This window comes from Rhinatrema bivittatum, chromosome 5 (genome assembly GCF_901001135.1).
Source record: "Rhinatrema bivittatum chromosome 5, aRhiBiv1.1, whole genome shotgun sequence".
NCBI lineage: Eukaryota > Metazoa > Chordata > Amphibia > Gymnophiona > Rhinatrematidae > Rhinatrema > Rhinatrema bivittatum.
Window position 1 is genome coordinate 179,458,789 of NC_042619.1, and position 20,003 is coordinate 179,478,791.

Consider the following 20,003-nt stretch of genomic DNA (forward strand, 5'->3'; position numbering starts at 1 on the left):
GACACTGAATACTTCCGGATTGAATACAGGTACTGACCCCTGTTTTGGCTGACCATTTTGATCCACTACTCTGGCCTTGATTCTCGCTATTCATTTGGACTCTCTGTTCTGGCCTCCTGTGACCACCAGACATTCTGGTTTGGACCTCGACTGCGCACCCTTGTTCATGGTGGGCATGCCTCTACACTTTCACCTAAGACCAGGTGGCCCAGGTAACCAAGGGCTCAACCTGAGGGAACCTCGGGTTGCTATTGGTGAAGCTCCAGCTAGCCTCTGTCTCCTCCTGTGCTCCGCCTCCTGGTGGCAGCGCTCTCCGGGTCTGACTGGAGGGCCATACCAATCCTGCACCGGGCCAAGGGTCCACCTGCAGCGCAACACTTTCAGGAGATCCCAGGATGTGAATGAGTCATAGATTTGCAGTTCAGAGAGAAGGAAAACCTTGATGCTGAAGTGAATGGCAACTCCATTCACACTGTGGAGGTAGAACTGTTGTCTTTTGTGTTTCTGAAGTTTTTGGTTTAGGGAATTGAAAGGTACATTTGTGAGAAGGAGTGAATGGATGATAGTACAAACTGTGAAAGGTTAAGAAAAATTTGCTATGTATGTATGGTATGTTTGATGTATGTATTAAATGGCGTTCTTGCAACCCACTTGCTTTATTCATATGTTAGTTGTACTGTATGGTGTTGTGAATTAGGAGAGGGAAACCAGGCTTGGGGGTTCCCTCTGTATGGCACTTGGATTGTTATTAGAGATAATTATTAGAGAAGTACATTAATGGCTATTAATCAATTTTACTTAGGCAATAGCCACTGCTATTAATTGCATCAGTAGCATGGGATCTTCTTAGTGTTTGGGTAATTGCCAGGTTCTTGTGGCCTGGTTTTGGCCTCTGTTGGAAACAGGATGCTGGGCTTGATGGACCCTTGGTCTGACCCAGCATGGCAATTTCTTATGTTCTTATGTTCTTATCTTTAATGCTTTCATCATTTGGCTAATCTAACGGTATGCTCCCTTAATGTGGATGGGTTACATTCACCCATCAAATGCAAAACATTCTTGATGGAGCTGAAATGGAATAAAACTGATATTACCATTTTGCAAGAAACACATCTTGTTGATATTGAGCATGTAAAATTAAGGAGAGAATGGGTGGGGCAGGTATTTTTTCATCTCACCAACGGGATGCTGCAATCTTAGCTCAAAAACAGTCATTCTTTGAGTTAGAGCGTCAATTTAAAGACCTGTCATGATGTTCTATAATAGTGATGGGTTCTTTTGTTGGTGTTAAAGTGCTGTTGGCTAGTATATATGCACCAAATCAGTACTCCCAAATTTTTTCAATACTATTGTTTCAAAATTAGTTTCTTTACAAGAATATGTTCCTTTGCTTGGGGGAGAATTTAATATAACTGACAACCCTTTAATAGATTGTTCACCTCCAAAGACACCAAAGAAAAATCAGGCAGATATTAGAATTGGGTTTCCTAGTCAGGAGCTCTGGTTAATAGATGTATGGTACCTAAAGCATTTAGATGATAAAGAATATACTTTTTATTCCCAAGTACATGATGTATATACCCAGGTATACTGTATATTGGTTCCAGAGCTATGATTTGATAAAATACAAAACTGTGACATACTGAAGGTCCCCTTCTCAGAACATTCTTTGCTCAAATTACAACTATCATTCATAAGTAGGGGAGGGAACCCTCCAAGTTGGAGAATGTCAGTGGCAATTTACTTTGAAAAGAATTTTTGAAATTTCTGAAACAATAATGGAAGGAATTTACACAATTTAATTTAGATGAAGATCTTAATGTTCTCACATTCTGAAATGCTAGATAGGCATATTATTGCCTATCAGACTACGCAACTGTGAGAGCATTCTAGTAGAATCTTAGAACTTTCTAAAGTGTTGACTCAGCTTAGATGGTCACATACTGTAACATTTGACCCTAGTTTCAAACAAAAGATTAGTGATACCCGAAAGGAGTTAGATGATTTATTGAGCTATAAGTTAAGCAATATCTTCTCTAATTCCAAAACAGGCTTTTACAGGCTTTTCCAATGGAGTAATTAAGTCCAGCAAATTACTTGCAAATTTAATAAAAAATGTTAAATAAAAAAAATGGTACACAGGCTGCCCTATTGGGATGCTATTCATCAAGACACACCCTCAACATTAGCTGCATTTCAGGATTTCCATCAATAGTTCCATATGAGTGAAGATTCCTCAGTGGATTCTCAGTGGAAGTTATTTCAAGATCTTTGTTTTCCTCAGTTGAATCAACATAGTAGGGACACCTTAGAAGAGCCTGTTAAGGAAGATGCAATTAGGAGGGTTATTAGCAAATTACAACAGGGAATATATCCTGGGCTGAATGGGTTCAGTAGAGAATTTTATAAACAAGGGGAGACAAAATTGTTATTAACTTGAAAGAAATGTTTTTAGCAGCTAAAGAGGGTGGTCATTTTGAGATGGGATGAAATCTTGCCACAGTGGTGCTATTACCAAAACCAGGTAAGGATATAATGTTTCTTTAATCATGCAGACCAATATCCTTACTTAATCAGGATATCAAGATTTTAACTGCCATCCTTGCCAACTGAATAAACCAATATGTCCAATCATTAAGTGTACCAAATCAAACTGGTTTTATCACCAGAATGCATTCTTCTGCAGATCTGCTAAAGGCCTTGGTGGCTGTCCAAGGAAGTCATAACAAACAGGGAGATAATTTCCTTGTTAGTTTGGATGCAGAAAAGAATTTTGCATTGAATGGCCTTTTATGTGATGGATATTAAGACTGTATAATTTTGGAAACACCTTCCTAAATTAGATATGGCTCTTTTACACAGATTTTTATGTGCAGATCATGGCAAATGGAGTTTTCTCCAATACTTTTTCTTTGAGTAGGGGTATATGGCAGGGGTGCCCATTGTCTCCCCTGTTGTATGAAATTGTCAGCCCAGTGTGCTGTGGTGATCAAAAAAGCAAACAGAATGTTAGGAATTATTAAGAAGGGAATGGAAAATAAAATAGTGGATGCCATAATGCCTCTGTATCGCTCCATAGTGAGACCGCACCTTAAATACTGTGTGCCGTTCTGGTCACTTCATCTCAAAAGGATATAGCTGCACTGGAGAAAGTGTAGAGAAGGGTGACCAAAATGATAAGGAGCATGGAACAGCTGCCCTATGAGGAAAGGCTAAAGAAGTTGGAGCTGTTCAATTTGGAGAAGAGATGACTGAAGGGGGATATGATAGAAGTCTACAAAATCATGAAAGGACTTCAACAAGTTAATGTAAATCAGTTATTTACTCTTTCAGATAATAGAAGGACCAGGGGGTACTCCATGAAGTTAGCTAGTAGTTCATTTAAAACAAATTGAAGAAAATTCTATTTTACTCAGTGCATAGTTAAGCTCTGGAATTCATTGCAGAGGATGTGGTTATAGCAGTTAATGTAACTGGATTTAAAAAAGGTTTAGATAAGTTCCTAGAGGATAAATCCATAAACTGCTATGATGGTAATTAATAAGCAATAGTAGCTTGTGATCTTTCTAATGTTTGGGTACTTACCAGGGACTTGTGACTTGGATTGGCCACTGTTGGAAACAGGATACTTGGCTCAATGGACCCTTGGTCTGACCAGGTATGGCATATCTTATGTTCTAATGTTTTAGTGCTGTTACCTCTGGCTATTAAGTTGAAAAATCTGAGTATTTTTCAAGGAGTTGCCATTAAGAACAAACAAGTAAAACTTAGTTTATTTGCAGATGATGTGATGTTATTTATAGTAGGGATGTGCAGCAGGGAAGGATTCATCCCATTCGGTATTCGTATTCTTCGGGACCCAAATCCGTTGCATCCGTTCTCGGGGGACCCCGATCCGTTCATTAGTTACATATGTATTCATTGCCCAAAAAAACCCCATCCCAACCCTTTAAAATTAATTAACTACAGCCCCCTACCCTCCTGACCCCCCAAGACTTGCCAAAAGTCCCTGGTGGTCCAGCGGAGGTCCTGGAGACATATCCTGCACTCGGGCCGTCGGCTGCCAGTATTCAAAATGGTGCCGGCCATCCATTGCTCCTACCATGTGACAGGGGCTGACCAATGGCACTGGTAGCCCCTCTGACATAGTAAGGGCAAAGGCTATCGGCACCATTTTGAATACCGGCAGCCAACAGCCCGAGTGCAGGAGATCGCTCCAGGACCCCTGCTGGACCACCAGGGACTTTTGGCAAGTCTTGGGGGGTCAGGAGGGTGGGGGTTTGGTTTATTCGTTAGTGATATGTTGTTGTGGGGGTTCACCATATGTTTTGTGACCCCCACGAATACAATGAATATGGCATATCGTTGCAGATTGCCAATACATTGCAAACAAATGCACACCCCTAATTTATGGGCAATCTTAGAACATATTTCACTGAAATTATTAATACTATTCAGTTGTTTGGGGCTTTTTCAGGATTGAAAAATAATTTCAGCAAATCTGAGTCATTTCATTTAGATCCTATTGTACAGTCAGATGGCTGGAATCATTCCCCCTTTAAATGGTCTTTGGATAAATTTCAATATTTAGGCATACGGCTTACACATAGGGGCAGATTTTAAAAGCCCTGCATGCGTAAATCCAGCTGGATTTACATGCGTAGGGGACTTGCGTGCTGGCGCGCCTATGTTGTATAGGCCGCTGGCGCATGCAAAGCCCCAGGATGCATGTAAATCCCGGGGCTTTTCTTGGGGGGGCGCATCAGGGGCGAGTCAGGGGGCTTGTTGGGGGCAGCGCGGCATTCGGGGTGTTGCGGGGGTGTGGGCGTGGTGCCGGCCCGGGGGCATTCTGGGGGTGTGGCCAAGGCCTCCAAACCAGGTTACGCACGTGCCAGCCGGCACGTGCGTAACCTGCACGTGCCGGCTGGCACGGGCAGGCGTAACTTTCTGAACAAAGGTAGGGGGGATTTAGTTAGGGCTGGGGGGTGGGTTAGGTAGGGGAAGGGAGGGGAAGGTGGGGGGGCTAGAAAAAGAGTTCCCTCAGAGGGAACGGAGGCAGGCTGCTCGGCTTGGCGCACTCAGGTTGCACAATTGTACACCCCCCTACACCCTGGATTTTATAACATGCACGTGGCAGCGCGTGCATGTTATAAAATTGGGTGTAGATTTGTTCGCGCTGGGTTGCGTGAACAAATCTACGCCCGCGCATAACTTTAAAAATCTACCCCACAATGTTCAAGATATTTTTAAATATATGGGTAGGTTTTAAGAGACACGCGTACGCACATGGAAGCAGCGATTTTATAACATGTGCATGTAGTTGCACGCATGCTATAAAATACTATACCCACTTGCACATGAGGGCGGGTGGCGTCTCATGCGTGCAATGAAGGATTTTTAAAAAAATATATGCGGCGACGCTTGTAGGCCTTTCCCAGTTCCCTCCCAGTCCGTTCCAATTAAGGAGTAGACTGGGAGGGAACTTTCCTATCTCCCTAACTAGTCTTCCTCCCTTTTCCCCTCTCCTCTCCTCTCCTCCCCGACCCCTAAACTCCACCTAACTCCTCTAATTGTTTTGTTTCAGAACTTATGTGCTCCTTCGAGCAGCAGCAAGTTCCATGCGCCAGCCGCCTGCCGGCACACGCTTCCCTAGGACAGGGCCTAACGGCCACTGTCCCAGTCGGCCCCCGCCCCACCCAGACCCCGTCCCCCAGCCCACTCCTATCATCAAGCCTGACACTTCTGCGCATATCGGGAGATACACATGTGGCCAGGCCATTTTTAAAATGCTCTCGGCCCAGCCACACGCATATGCCCCGGTTTTTGTGCGTGCCAGCGTTTGAAAATTTGGGCTTTAGTGTTCTAGACAACTTGTGTAAAATTAAAGTATTCCTTAAGAAATGGATAACATATTTATTTATTTATTTATTTATTTATTTATTTATTTATTTATTTAATTGAAGTTTTTATATACCGACATTCATTTAGTAACATCACATCGGTTTACAGACAACAATTTCGCAACAGCGCTAAGAAAAAATAGCCATTAGCGGCAGTGCTTTATAAATAATGTTAAACTTAGGAGAATGATAGAGGCGTATAGATTAAATGCCAAACATGGTTTGACAGGGAGATGTGCAGTAATAAAAAAGGTTATTCTTTCTAAAATCCTGTACTGCGTGCTAATTTGGATAAAGAACAAGGAAATACGAAGTTTTAGATCAATGATTATTTCCTTTATCTGGCATAACTAGTGAGCATATCTGAAATTAGACCCTTTAAGCTGTGACAAGAAGATGGGAGGTTTGGCTATGCCTGACCTATGTCCTCATAATAAAGCCTGTCTCATGAGATATAGTAGTGAAGGACTATTATAGGAATGGTCTCGGCTGTATAGAATTATTAATATATTCAATAAATCCAGGGCAGTGACGAGCTCTCTATGGATTTCTGGATTCTGAGTTTTCACTTTTTAAAAGGCATGGAGATGGTGGAGAAAGAGTACTCATAGATCATGTACTGTCTTTCCATTCTTATTTTTTTTATGGGTAATGGAAAATTTCCATCTGGCCTAAATAACACACTTTTTAATTCTTGAGAGCAGAAGGGGTTTTATTGTTTGAGCTATTTAGTAAATCCAGAGTTGGAATTCTATACTCATTCCAATAATTGCAGGAAGAATGGGAACTTCCTGGAAAAGATTTTTTTTTGGCTTATCTGCAGTTAAAACAGTATTGTCAGTATTTGCAAAGAGAATTTAGCTCAAATTACAATTTCAATGATGAAGAAACTTTTATGGAAACAGTTCCCAAATTTAATAAAGTTGGAATTTGGATCATGTCTCTTAGAAAACAAATCAGTACATTTTGTTTGTCCAATCTGGTAAAAAACTGGAGAGCAGATTTCAGCTATGCAGTGGAGAAAAGTGAAGTTATTGCTGCATTTGCTGCAATTTATAGACTTCTCTTCCCAGCTAATCTAAGAGAGATTCAGTATAAAATAATACATCACATTTATATTCCCAGATTGAAAGGAGTTAAAATGCAACTTTGGAGTTCGGTTCTCTGCCTGAAGTGCAAGCATCACGCTCTGATTCTCTCTGTAAAATATTTACACAAAGCTATAATTTATAATCTTTTTGGAATCAACTTGTGACCATTGTTGAGAGCTTACTTGGCGTATGTATAGGCTGGAATGATAAATTACTGTATTTTTACTTGTTGGATAGAAATGTTATTTTATCTACTGGGGGGGGGGGCAGAGATTTGTAGCTGTATCTTTAATATTGTCAAAAAAAAATTGAAATGTTAAGTCATATAGGTATTGAAAACTTATGGAGCAAAGAAATCTCAAGTTTTAAGGCTTTATTAAAGCTGAAAGGTTATTTTCATTTGTGGGGAAAAGTGTTGAAGGGGTTAATAAACATCTAGATATAGGTGAACTGGTAGATGTAATGTATTTGGATTTTCAGAAGACATTTGGCAAAGTTCCTCATGAGAGGCTTCTAAGAAAAGTAAAAAGTCATGGGATAGAAGGCGATGTCCTTTCGTGGATTACAAACTGGTTAAAAGACAGGAAACAGAGAGTAGGATTAAATGGACAATTTTCTCAGTGGAAAAGGGTAAACAGTGGAGTGCCTCAGGGATCTGTACTTGGACCGGTACTTTTCAATATATTTATTTATTATTTATTTATTTAACGTTTCTTTTATACCGATGACCGTTCGCACATCGCATCGGTTTACAGTGAACACAAAACCATTGGGCGGGGCCCTTACATAAAACAGATAATATACTGAACTAGGAAACATATAATTGAAATTAGGGGGGAGCCCTTACATCAAAACTATTTACATTAAAACTATATACAGAAATTAGTGCACAGTACCAAATCGACAAGCATAGAGGTGGTCAAATCAGGAAATCCGAGTAAGGGTAAGGGTCGGAGGGGGAGTTATGTAATAGGGGGTGTGATGGAGTAAGCTTGTTGGAAGAGCCAGGTTTTAAGTTTCTTTTTGAAAGCGGGGGTATAGGTCTCAGTGCGAATATCATGGGGCATAGAGTTCCATAACGTGGGGCCGGCCAGAGAAAAGGCTCTATTAATAGTGGAGGAAAGCTTAAAGGATTTAATAGTTTGGGCTTGGAGTGTTCCTTGGAGTGCTGGGCGTGTAGGTCTCTTGGAGGTACGGGGTATGAGGGGGGGGTTGAGCCAGTTGAGGTTGGAGTTTAACAGACTTTTGTGTATGATTGAGAGAGTTTTATAAAGAATTCGTGACTGTATAGGGAGCCAGTGTAGTTCCATAAGTATAGTTCCATAAGTATATATATATAAGTGTAGTTCCATAAGTATATATATATAAATGATCTGGAAAGGAATACGACGAGTGAGGTTATCAAATTTGCGGATGATACAAAATTATTCAGAGTGGTTAAATCATAAGCAGATTATGATAAATTGCAGGAGGACCATGTGAGACTGGAAAATTGGGCATCCAAATTGCAGATGACATTTAATGTGGATAAGTGCAAGATGATGCATATAGGGAAAAATAACCCATGCTTTAGTTAGACGATGTTAGGTTCCATATTACGGAAAGAGATCTAGGGGTCATAATGGATAATACTTTGAAATCGTCGGCTCAGTGTGCTGTGGCAGTCAAAAAAGCAAACAGAATGTTAGTAATTATTAGGAAAGGAATGGTGAATAAAACAGAGGATGTCATAATGCTTCTGTATCTCTCCATGGTGAGACCGCACCTTGAATACTGTGCACAATTCTGGTCACCACATTTCAAGAAAGATATAGTTACGATAGTGAAGGTACAGAGAAAGGCGACCAAAATGATAAAGGGGATGTAACTGCTCCCCTATGAGGAAAGACTAAAGAGGTTAGGACTATTCAGCTTAGAGAAGAGGCGGATAAGGGGGGATATGATAGAGATGTTTAAAATCATGAGAGGTCTAGAACGGGTAAATGTGAATCAGTTATTTATTCTTTCGGATAATAGAAGGACTAGAGGGCACTCCATTAAGTTAGCATGTAGCACATTTAAAACTAATCAGAGAAAATTCATTTTCATTCAATGCATAATTAAACTCTGGAATTTGTTGCCTGGGGATGTGGTTAGTGCAGTTAATGTAGCTGGGTTTAAAAAAGGTTTGGATAAGTTATTAGAGGAGAGGTTTATTACCTGCTATTAATCAAGTTAACTTAGAAAATAGCCACTGCTATTATTAGCATTCAGTAGCATGGGATATACTTAGTTTTTTGGGTACTTGCCAGGTACTTATAGCCTGGATTGGCCACTGTTGGAAACAGGATGCTGGTCTTGATAGACCCTTGGTCTGACCCAGTATGGCAATTTCTTATGTTCTTATGTAATGTAGATTGATATGGATGTAAGTGGGCTAGGTTGCATTGTACCATGATTGATATTGCTTAATATGGGAACTAACTTGATGCTGGTATGAATGATAAGGTGTAAATGGTGTGGGTATGAATGGTATTTGCATGAATGGGTATGTGTGGTGGGGAATTGTTTGAGATCTGTTGCAAGGAATTAGCAATCTGTTAGTAATCTGTTCGAGATCTGATGCCTGATGGGAGGAGCAATATAGGAGTGTTGTGGGAGGATCCTTGGACCGGTGGCAGATGACCACGCCCCCAGGGAAAGCTCCCGAGAGGGACCACCGATCAGGCTCAGAGTTAGGAGACAAACACACACTAGTTCTTTTATTAGACAGTATACTGAACCACCAAAGATGGCAGTAGTGAGCTGGAAAGCCCGGCTGAGCTGTAGTCCCTCAGATACTGGAACAGCGATCCCTGGAGGCTGAGCTGTAGAGAAACTGAGATATAGTGAGTAGGCAGGGTATGCAGATGGTAACACTCACACAATGTCCCAATAAAGCTCAGGAGCTGGAATGTATAGGCCCTCGAGGAGCAAGTACCTGGTTCCAGGGAAAGCTCTGAGAGAACGATGATAACTCACTAATGTAGTTGATATAGTTGGTAGTGATGACTTCCAGGCAAAAGAGCAAACGGAGCAAGTCTGGGAACAAGGGCCCTCAAAGAGCGAGTACCGCTTCCAGACTGTCACCTGAAAAACAAAGGAGAGAGCGAGGCCTCCAAGGAGCAGGTACCTCTAGTAAGTCCGAGGAGGCAGAGTAGCTTAGGTAGCGAAACCCTTGCTAACTCAATCTGTTAGAAAATACTGAGACCTTAAATATCTGTCACGGGTGATGTCATCTTCGGGGAACGCCCCCGAGGTTCACGCCATCGCCGGTTCTTCAGTCGGGGCCGCGCCGCGTGCGTGCCCCTAGGCCTCCAGGGTCATGGTGGATAGCAGCGTCGAGCCGGTCCACTTGAGGACTTGCAGCAGAAGAACGCCGCGGCAGCCAAACTTCCCACAGTCAGAGAAGCAGGCGCCAGAGAGGTAAGGAGGGTGGAGAGAGGGCATCAGGCACTGACAGACACAACAGTACCTCCCTTCAAAGGGCGATTTCCTCTTCGGGTACCAGGCTTAGGTTTTGAAGGATGCGCGAGGTGGAACTGACGAAGCAGTTCTTTGTCCAGGATATTGGTCTGAGGCTCCCAAGAGTTTTCTTCGGGGCCGAAACCTTCCCATTTTAGAAGGTATTCAAAAGTCTTGCCTCTCTTATGAACATCCAGGACTTCTTCGACTTTGTATTCTAAGTTGTCTTCTGCATTGATGACAGGTGGATCTTGAGTCTTAGAAGAAAATTCACTGAGTATGAGTTGTTATCAGCAGTGATGGATGAGCTGCTGGGGACATCACTGAAATCTTCAGTGAAAGTGGCGAAGTTGGGGAATGTCCAAAGCCCACTTCAAAAGATGACACTGTAGTGGATCTTTCAGCTTGTTGAGAGGACTCCTCAGGTCTTCCACTAGACGTCTGAGAATGAAGTTGCCTCCTGCCCCTGAGTCCACTAGGGCAGGAGTCTGAACCGTGACTGGTCCGTAAGTCAAGGAGACTGGGAGAGAGAGTGTACAAGAGGGTGCAGTAAGGCCTAAGTATAGTCCTCCTGTAGGACTTTGGCCCGTCCGTGCTTTTGGGCGAGTAGAGCATGTAACGACATCATGGCCAGGCTGACCACAGTACATGCAAAGGCCGTGCTTCCTCCAAAACCTTCTCTCCTTGGAAGTCAAGTGTCCATGACCAAGTTGCATCGGTTTATCTGTATCAGCAGCAGGGACTACTGGAACCATCTGAGATGTAGAGACAGCACTGGCCTACCTTTTTTTTTCTTTATTTCAGAATGTATGCCAGATCCTGAGCTGGCATAAGTTGCGTGCGCCAGCAGTCTGCTGGCACGCGATCTCCCGGCACAGTGGCAAATGGCCACTGTACCGGCCGCCTCCAACTCTGCCCCTCCCCGCCCCTTTTTCTAGGGCCTGCACTTCTGCATGTAATGGGAGTTTCGTGCATGGCCGGGCCTTGAGCACATCGCGTGCATATTTAAAGGGGTCTGGCCACACACGTAACCCCCATTTTCCCCGCTCACAGGGGATTTAAAATTTAGCCTTTATTGTATTATGACCTCTCACATCATCTCTAATAAGAAATGTAAACAAATATGCCAGATTTCTTTCTGGATGAATGTTTATAGAGTGGCATTAAATCCATCAAAAACTGAATTGATGTGGGTTAATAATAGTGATGTGAAGTTGGTGGATATACTTTGCTGCCAGAAGCAAAAAGTTTGAAAATGATTTTGGTTACCACTTAACTCTTGATGTACACATCTCTTTGCTTTGCCAAAGAGCCTCTCATTCCCAGCCCCAGCAGCAGCATCCCTGCCTGTTGACAGGGAGAGGAACTCCTGAAAGAAATCTGAGGTATAGAGGCACTTCAGAGTAAAGATGGCCTGTGTTTTGCAGAGTGCATTCACTTTGCAAAACACATCACTGCATCAGTAGAGAAAACGTACTGGGCATCTTACAAACAGTGGCATGCTATTCATGTAAAAAGATCACTTGTTAGCATAGTCTTCAAGGGAAGGCACCAGTACTAGCCTTGTAACCCAGTCTGCCAGTCAAAGAAGCAGTAGCAGTAACAGCAACAGAAAATTGCTAAAATTGGGGAAGTCAGTCTTCCAAGCTAACCCCTGGCCTCCTCCCCATCCTCAAGTGAGTTGACAGGCAAGCAGCCCTCAGCCCTATATCAGCAGCAAGCCACCATGGAGAAGTTGGAGAATATGTCATCACATCACTGTCCCATAGTAGGAGACATGCAGTATCAAAAGTGTTCATGTACTGCATTGGGGAAATTATTGCCATGGTAAAGAACATGGGATTTAAGCAACTGCTCCAGCTGTAGGCCCCCAGTTACAAAGTACCTTCCTGGCCAACATTCAGCAGGCAGGTAATCCCCAGTCTGTATCCTCCAAGCTGTGCTATCACTCTGGTGCAACAGATCAAGTTATAAAGGGGGAAAGGGGGAACATCCATTTCACTAGTGGCACTTGTTTAGTGATAGATTTTATCTGTTTTACAATATTAATATTGGTGCCTTCCTGTAAACCGTTATGATGGTACTTAACTTAATGACGGTATAGAAAAGCTTTTAAATAAAATAAATAAAATAAAATCTGGACATCCAGAATGCTATACATGCTTATCTTTCCCTGATACTACACTGAGTTCAGCTGTCTGAGGCAAGAACAGGTTGCTGGCCTAGCAAAGGAAGAGAAACAGGGTTTAGGTGGCCTGTGTTCCATACCCAGCTGATGGACAAGTGTAATACTTTGGTGAATATTGGAGACTGATAGATAGAGTAGATATAGTGAATTAAGAACATTTATTAATTTAATTTTTTGTCTCTGCTAAGCTGAAAGATAGTTAGTAACAAATGAGACAGTCCTGGCCATTTTGTTTGAAGTCAGGAAATGCCATATTGTAAAAGAGCTCAAATGTTCTTTTGAAAAACAAATGAAAAGCAATTAATTTTTGTTTAAGATAGAAATTGAGGCTTGTGCTTTCCATTTGAAGTGTTAATAAGGGGGTAGAGGAAGAAACCCTAGTAGCTAGCAACTACAAATGATGCCATTAATTCTACTGGCTGAAAGCAATTTGCTGGTCAACATTGCCAATCTCAGGACAGTACTGTAAAAGGGGCAGGATATTACAATTTTTTGATAGCCTGTCAGACAAGGTTGGAATTTAAACTGGGGAATGGTAGACGTTTGCATCAGAGCTTAGTTCTATGATCCATTACTTATTCATCCATGTAGCCTATCAAAGACAAGGGACCACTTACTAATAAGACATTAACTAATTACTTATAAAGATGGGTTTTGTTTTGTTTTGGGCAGGGAGAGGCAGAGAGACAGAGATTAAAAATAGCTATGATATACTGGACTATATAAAGAATTAGCAAACAAGGAAATGGCAGTTTCCTATTGGGCTGCTCTGGTACGTTCTTATCCAGTAACTGGAATGAGCACAGCCTGTTGTTGTTTGGCAGCAAGGGCTAGTAAGGTGATTTCTAGATTAATCTTGGTTTTATTTTACTTTTTAGATAGATAAACAATATTAGCATAATAACACATCATTTAACCTTAAGCAAACTGAGTTTATTTTTATTTATTTATTTATTTATTTATTTATTTATACTTTTTCTATACTGACGTTCGTTTGCACATCACATCGGTTTACGATGAAACAGGTAGAATGCATAGAAAACATAAGATAAGAAATTAGAAATTACATCTCAATGTTTTTGAACAATTAAATAATTTAGGACAGATAAGATTCAGCATTAGGGAAAGCAGAGAAATAGGATTAAGTAATGAAACTTTTAACAAAAATATAATAATAATACTGGTGTGAAATGAACTTTATACAAGACTATTATGAGCATTTTGTTGTTTCTGGGATTGGATGTCGGAGAGGGTGGGAGTTTAGACAATAACCATGCAATTTTATAATGAATAGAGACAGAGTTTCCGTGAGGATCACCTGGTCCATGTGTAGTGCTGGAAGTCATTGTGAATTCTTGCAAATTCTTTCATCACATAGCTGGAGCAACTGGACTACAAAGAAATTCATTTAAAGGATTCAGCAATCATGTGAGGTTGAACTGAAAAAATCATTCTGACCAAAATTTAGATGGGATTTTGGAGAACTCATTTTTAATTTACTTGAACTGAGAATTGAGAGAAAGGGTTGGGTTTCTAGTTATAAGTTGCAAAAAGCTAATTTTTCAATCTTTTTCAATACTAATAAATTCTTCTTTCTTAATAATGCCATGGGTTTCTGTATTCAACAGAGAATAAGTCTCAATATGTTAGATAAATATGCATGCACTGATTTTGCTTATATACTTGTAATAGTAAGATTTTTTTAAATTGAATTATTTTTTTTTGTTCTATCCTCTACTGTCCATCCCAGGGAGAACATTTAGTTATGTGGGTATATTACAGATGCACATTCTAATCCACCCAGGTAAGAGGTGGAGTTATTTAGGTGGCCCCTCCCATACTGGGGGCTGTCAAGTTCAAGTTTCTCCTCCTACCTCACCTCTTTCTTGGTTCTGCACCTTACTATTTTGTTGTACTACTCTAGGACAACAATTGAAGTCATCAGCTCAGTGTACTGCAGTATTCATGAGGGCAAACAGAGTGTTGGGAATATTTTGGAGGAGAGTGGTGAATGGAACAGGGGTGTCGTAATGCCTCTGTATTGCTCTATGGCAGGGGTCAGGAACCTTTTTGGCTGAGAGAGCCATAAACGCCACATATTTTAAAATGTAATTCCATGAGAGCCATACAACATGTTTAAAACTAAATACAAGTAAATGTGTGCATTTTATGTAAGATCACACTTTTAAAGTACAATAAGTCTCTGAAAATATTACACCAGGCCTTAAGACACCAATACATCTCCTATTAGGAAAACGGACCAAGTCAGGCTGCTATAGAGTCCTACACAGAAACTACACGCCAGCAGAAAACCTCACCTGAATCACGTGCTGACCCTCACCTAACACATCCAAAGAGACCAAAACGCATAACTAGAAGCATGAGAAAAAACTGAATTGGAAACTGCAACAAGCCAGAGTCTCTGTATGCAGTGTAACAAAGGAAAAAAGAAACATCACCCATCCTTATAAAACAAATCAAGAAATATAAAATCATCAGCAGTAAAACTGTACTAACAAAAAGAACATATTTTGAAACAGCTGATGAGAGGAATATCCAATAATTAAAAACTCATATAAAAAATTTCCAGATACCAACAAAATATTTTAAAATAGCAGACACAAAGACCCAGTAATGAAAAATAATAAGGATACAAAACATTTTTTGCTCTGCATACCTGGGAACATTTGATATCCAGGTGCCCTGAGATTGTTCTGAATTAGCAGGAGGAGGGATGGTTTGCTTGGAACTTTCTCCTCTCTCTGTCACATACCAGCACTCTCTCTCACACTGGCTCTCAATTACACACCTATACACACATGCTCTCAGCAACTCACATATATACATGCTTTTTCTCTTTCACTTATATAGGCTCTTAATTACACATTTACACACATGCTGTCTATCTTTTCACGCTTACACACACACACAGGCTTTCAATCACATAAATACATGCTGTCTTTTTCTCTCAAACACAGATTCTCATTCACATGTTTATAAACATGTCCTCTCTTTCTCTCATTTATACACAGGCTCTCAATCACATACTCACATGCTCCCTCACCTAAATCAGCTCTCAATCACACACAGACACACATGGTCTCTCTCTCTCATTTAAACACAGGCTCTCAATCACATACTCACATGCTCCATCACCTAAACCAGCTCTCAATCACACACAGACACACATGGTCTCTCTCTCTCATTTAAACACAGGCTCTCAATCATATACTCACATGCTCCATCACTTAAACCAGCTCTCAATCACACACAGACACACATGATCTCTCTCTTAATTATACACACAGGCTCTTAATCATACATACACATGATTTCTCTCACACACAAAGGATCTCAATCATACACACATACTCTTTCACACAAACAGGTTTTCAATCACAAACTTACACATACAGGCTCCCAATGGTAAACTTACATTCATGCTCTCTCTCTCACAGGCAGGCTCTCAATCACAGACATACTCTCTTTCACATATACAGGCTCTCAATCATTCACATACATGCAATCTCTCACTCACACACACAGGATCCCAAACACACATGCTTGCTCGCTCATTCACTCTCTCTCTCCCCCACCCCCACCCCGGGAACTCGCGGCAGCAGCAGCCTCCTCCCAACGCTAACCTCCTTCATTTCAGCCCTCGCGGAGGAGGAGTCCCATCGGCGGCGGGGGTTGACGCTCTTCTTTATTTTCCTCCGAACCGCGCTGCAGTCTTCTTTTCTTCGGGCCGATGCCGAGCGCACTAGCGTGGCCTCTTCTTCCCGTGCACGCACCCGATGCTCACCACTTCCTCTTCCAGGCCGTGGGGGGGGGGGGGGGGGGGGCGGGAAGAAGAGAGCACGCCGGTGCCGCCGACTCCAGCTAATCTGCCGTGTTCCGCCCAGGCTGACAGCATTTTAAGCCCGGGCGGAGGAGGACCGGGGAGCAGCTGGGTCAGCGGGGGACTGGAAAGTGTGGCGACACTTGTCTGCGAGCCAGATGCAGCCCTCAAAAGAGCCATATCTGGCTCGCGAGCCATGAGTTCCCGACCCCTGCTCTATGGTGATCTCACTTGAGTGCTGTATTCGTTTCTGCCCGCCGCATCTCAGAGAAGATATAGCTACTCTAAGATTAACAAGTGGCACAATTAGAGCAATTCAGGAAAGATTTGTTTTCACTCAGCACATAGTTGAGTTCTGGGGTTTGTTCCTGGAGGATGTGGTTGGGGCATTTTGCTTAGCTTGGTTTCAAGAGAGTTTGGATGGGCTCTTGGAGAAGAAGTCCATGGATTGCTATTGGTTAGGTTGAAATGGGGAATGGCCACTGTTTGTTACTGGCATTGGTAACATGGCACCTGTTTGGCCAGTGTTGGAAGCAGGATGAAGGTTTAATGGATCTGATCTAGTATGGCAACTTATGTTCTTATGTTCTAGGATCCTGGCCCCCTTCTTCCACCTTGCTTCTCTGTTGGTTATACTAGGTGTTTTGTTCACAAAAAGAAAAATATGATGTTTCTTCTCATCCTACCTCATTCCTGGTTCTGCATCTTGCTGTGTTAGTCTGCTTAGTCAGATTTGATTGCAAGGAGACACACATTGCTAACTGTTCTTGTGGCCAGCTAAGTTGAAAAATTTAAAGTTAGTCATATTATAGATTGATTTCTTGGTGATATTCTTCTGAATTTCTGTATTGCATGCTTTGAAATCTCTATTTTTCCAAGTTTTGATACTGCTAGTCTGTATTAAGTAGCTGTCGACATCATTCTTCAAAATGCGTTATGCCATTAACGTATGAGATAATGCATTAATGCAAGTGTTAACGCCATAACGCATGCAAAAAATGCTGTAGTGCATGGCATGAATGCAAATTGTTTTGGGGGGTGGGATCATGGAGGAGTTTTGGGTGGGAATTAGTTAAATTAAGGGACATAGCATGTGTTATGCTATTGCATGGTCTTAACACCAGAAATAACTACAGCTTTTTCCCTTGTGTTAAGCTGTACGATATGCATGAAATGGCCATAATGCAATTTGTGATCAATTTTGGGAATTGCATTTTGGCCATTTCTGGGCTTGGGGAGGGAGAGGCAAGAGGGGAGAGAGTGGTGTGGAGTAAGTGAGTGAGTGAGTGAGAGAGAGAGAGAGTCTAGGAGGGCCTCTCTGTGTGCACCTATTTAAATCTCTATAGGAGGGCCACCTAATAGGTCGAGGTGAGGTATTAATGGTGGTTTATTCAGTCTTCCCACCATTACTCTTACACAATACCTTTTCTGCATTGGATAACAAAAGAAGCTCTAGGAATAGAAAATGAGGTGATATCTAAAGTGATGTAATTACTCTATGTACCCAGAAACTCTTAAACATTATCAAAGGTCATATAAGGAATCTTCTTCTGCTGGGAGACTCAGTCATCAGAGGGACCAATTTGGTAATAATTTTGATGGGGACCCAACAGTTAAATGCCTTCCAGGATTTTCAGCTAAAAGAAATACCAACCAGATAGTCAACACAATTACAGAAGAAAGCAGAGACTCCAGAATCGATGATATCATCCATTTGGGGACCATCGATCTTGCTAGACATGGTATTCTTGTGGTTCATAAAGATTTCCAAAACCTAGGGACAAAGATTAGAAACATGGCAAAGACAATTGCCTTTTCAGAAGTATTACCTGTTCATGGAAAGAGGAAGAAAGGCTCTGCCATATAGATAATGTCAATGTTTGGCTCAAAGCATGGTGTAAATCTAGTGGTTTCAGTTACATTGGTAGATGGGGCCTTGTATAGAACAGTAAAAGGTTATACTGTAAGGATGGTCTACATTTGTCCTTGGCTGAAAGAGGATGCTAAGTGAGAAATTCAGAGCATATATAATGAGGCATTTAAACTAGAAGGTAGGGGTGGCAGGAGGTGGCCAATGAAATTTCCATTTCATCCCCAAGCAAAACAGGAATTGGGAGAAGAAAACAACAGTCAATCAGCTCAATAGCAGAAAAGATGATTAAGAAGAGCAGCAGTCCTAAGGAGATGGGCTGGAAAGCTCTGACCTCAAATGCTCGTAGTCTGGGCAATAAAATCCCAGACCTGCAGGCTTTAATAGTGGAAGCGGACTTGGACATAGTTGCTGTTAGAGGGAACTGGTTCACTGAGTCTCATGATTGGGATATGGCCATACTGGGCTATAACTTGTTAAGAAAGGACAGAGAGGAAAGAAAAGGGGGAGGAGTAGCTCTATATGTCAAAACAATATCCAAGCAACTGAACTGCAAAGAATGTGAGGTAGAGAAGATGCATTATTGGCCATTCTTAAATAAGATGAGGGTGCATTCATTTTTACTGGAGTGGTTTACAGGCCTTCGACTCAAACGGAAGAACTAGATAGAGATCTGATTGAAGACATCCAAAAGGTGGGTAAGAAGGGAGAAGTGTTGATTGTTGGAGATTTTAATCTGCCAAAGACCGGAGAATCCCTTCTGCAGAATCGTTCAGAAGTAGAGAGATAGTGGAACTTCTCTGGGGAGGAGTCAAGATGGCCGCTGCTGCAGGACGCTGAGTCTCGCTGCTCTGCATTCTTTTCCCAAAGAATTTCTTTTCCTCAAGTTTAATACTTCTTTTTGAAGAAATGCCTCACAAGAGGAAGGGCAAGGTTAGGATTTACCCTCCGGACCTACCTTGCACCTCAGGACAGTGAATAATTACTGACTTCGCGATCCCAGGAATCCAATCGGGGGAGCCATGGCCGCTGCGGTAGTCTCGAGAGGAGCGAGACTATCATCAGGCGAAATCACACTGAGCACCCCGGATCCCCGAGGCCCGCTATGTAGCTCTCCACTCGTCGACGCTGGAGGTATTGGATTCAGTGACCCAAGAACGGCCAATGGAATTCAAGTCGGAGGAACCCCCAGCATGGTAGAAGCCGGGGTGGGAGCTTCGGCTCAACCTCCACCACAGCAGGAGTGGGAGATCTCAGAAGGGGAAATCCCCGGAGTGGGAACTTTGCCATCAGGAATATCGGACCGGAGGTCCAGACGGGAGGAGGTAGGAACTGAAACCCCAGTGCCCTGGGAGTTTGTGAAACCGGTGGAGATAACTTTAGAGTCCCTTTGGGACCTAATGATGGCTAATGCCCACACCCTTAGAGACCAATCTCAGCAGATGGGGGTAATGGTGAAAAGACTGGATGTGGTGGAGAAAGACCAGAAAGAGAATTCTATTCAACATAATTCGGCCTTCCAAGAAATAGTTGTTAAAGTTAAACAAGTTCAAGATGTAAATATTTCTTTGATGAGAGATCGATTATCATCACAGAGAAGAATAGAGTTGATTGAGAACTATTTAAGACA

The 20,003-nt window shown here is 42.0% G+C and overlaps 1 long non-coding RNA gene across 2 annotated transcripts in view; it reads right to left on the minus strand.

Moving 5' to 3' along the window:
- Positions 1-2,066: 2,066 nt before the first annotated feature.
- LOC115091531 overlaps positions 2,067-20,003 on the minus strand; it is a 35,937-nt gene continuing 18,000 nt past the window's right edge. For both annotated transcript variants that reach the window (XR_003856755.1, XR_003856754.1), the window contains exon 3: positions 2,067-2,318. This is a non-coding gene — a long non-coding RNA (uncharacterized LOC115091531). The remainder of the gene's footprint in view (positions 2,319-20,003) is intronic.